We start from the raw sequence: 2,239 nt of genomic DNA on the forward strand, positions 1-2,239 counted from the left end.
TTGTCTGGTTTATTTATCTATCAAGTAAAAGTAACGAAACTGTATGTACAAAAAAAAAAGAGTAACGAAACTGTATATATAAAAAAAAAAAAGTAACGAATTATATTCTTAATTTCACTGCATCCAATTGTTCAGAGTTGTTACATGTAAATAAACTAAACAGTTAAAATTGAATACAAAACTTCTTTTTATTTTTACACTAATATTTTTTGATTTGTCCAAATATAAGAATGTGGGCAATGTTATATATATAATTTTTGGAAATTATTTGGGTTGAGTTTTTGTTAACCTAATTTAATAAAATGTTATAAAATAAAACATGGGTAGCTAACAGTTTAGTATGGAAATCCATTTAAAATAAGAGTAGCTTGCGCTTGAAAAAGCTGAGCTGGGATCTTTAAAATTAAACTTGTGTCTTAACATATAAGAGCTAAAATATATTAAGACTTTTGTAAGAAGTAAGTTAATAATAAATAAAACTTTCACATACCATCCACATAAGAATCCTGTTAAGAATAATGGGAGTAAACATATCACAACCAAAAATGAAATGGCAATTTGATTGGCGAGAAAATAAAATAAAGAATTCAATATTATAAAAAAAAAAATAGAGTACTCAGAGACCAGAGTGCGTCTACATCAATGTCACCCTACTACCAACAACCAAAAAATAAAATCTCACTCTTATATCATGTAGTCTAATTTTAAAGGCATCCTACTTATCAAATTATAAATCCAACTAGGGGAGGGTGAACAAAATATAGGATAATTTATTAGCAGATAAAGCACCGAAACAAGTATAACAAAATAACGCAGCGGAAATGGAAAGCTCCACGAAGGTGAAAACCGTAAGATCAGAAACCCAACAATCAAACAAGCAATCATCACAAGCATTGTAACGGTTGGATCCTGCCAGCTCAAAGGATATTGTAGTTTCTCTCCAATAGTAGCAAAGTCCCCCATCAGTGCTGCATATTTCCCTGCGACAATTCTTAATCGATCATATCTATTCCTCCTTATAACGTTGTCTCCGAATCTTGTTGGAATTGGATCAAACTCTTCTTCCAGTTCATCTACACTTGCTGTGTGAACATTAGACAATTCCAAATTTACATGAGCCAGTTTTTTTGGCCTATTTGCATATTTCCAGCCCCAATAAATACACAAGATAAAATGCCAAAAGAGATGCTGTGGTAGAGGGGAACAAATATCCAGAACCACTGGAACCACTATAACCACTACAATTACCATAACTGTTACATTAGGATTCTCCCACTTGCATATCTCATCAAATCTAGTGTATAAGGCTACCAACCCACTCACCAAAATGTTAATCCTTTCAAAATCAGCTCTAGCTCTTCGCATGCTCCACATGATTTCGCGAGAATCCAGCACATACTCAACAACCTCTCTTCTCATCGGCGGTTCACTCTTACTCAACTTCGATGAGACAAACATAACAGATTGTTTCCTTAACCCATGTAATTGAGTCGGAGACAATGGTTTAGCATAATGTTGTTTAGGAAGCTTGGTCAATGCGTACATGAAATAGAGATTAAGCTTACTTAGGCAACAAAACTTGAAAGCCAGTTGAATTTGTCCCATCTTTATCAGCCCGCAAGGTTGAAGTTCAAAAAGTGGATAAGAATAAGAATAAATTTTATTGGTTTCCATGTCAGATAGACGGATTCTCACCTTCCCTATTCCTGTATCTTTTGCTCCTGAAGCTATATCTCCCTCGTACAGTAGACCGTTATCAAACACAGAAATTGTGAGCCATATTTAGCCACACAATATGCATCAGTACGACCCCTTGCTTTTATGGCTGGAAGCCCTCTAGCATTCAGTATCCCCATCTCAAAAACCCCAATGGGGGGTTTCCTCAATTTCTTGTCTGGTGGATTTAGATCAGTGCTGTAGTGTGGGTCATCATCAAATATATGATAACCACCAAATAGAACCAAATCTTACCAGCAAACCCCCCATTCTGTTCGACAACAATAGTTACAATCCTGACATAAAAGAAGCTATTGATTTCAATACGCACAAACAAATATCTGGCCCTAACAATCCTGACATAAAAGAAGCTCCTGTGATCATATTGGCACCAATACTCGGAGAAATATCCTTCAATTTGGAATCCACTTTCTGATGTGCCATGGTTTCTAACCGCTACAACAACAACAATAGGAGGACAATTTTAAATTAAACTTGTGTCTACCCCAAATTTGTAGACCTT

General features: G+C 35.1%; 1 pseudogene; it reads right to left on the minus strand.

The window, feature by feature from the left end:
• Positions 1 to 682: 682 nt before the first annotated feature.
• On the minus strand, positions 683 to 2,160 carry LOC133305060 (FT-interacting protein 3-like; annotated as a pseudogene).
• Positions 2,161 to 2,239: the final 79 nt, after the last annotated feature.

Source organism: Gastrolobium bilobum, unplaced genomic scaffold, assembly GCF_033153095.1.
Source record: "Gastrolobium bilobum isolate Gb01-03AN ecotype WA unplaced genomic scaffold, APGP_CSIRO_Gbil_v1 utg45939, whole genome shotgun sequence".
NCBI classification, from domain to species: Eukaryota; Viridiplantae; Streptophyta; class Magnoliopsida; order Fabales; family Fabaceae; genus Gastrolobium; species Gastrolobium bilobum.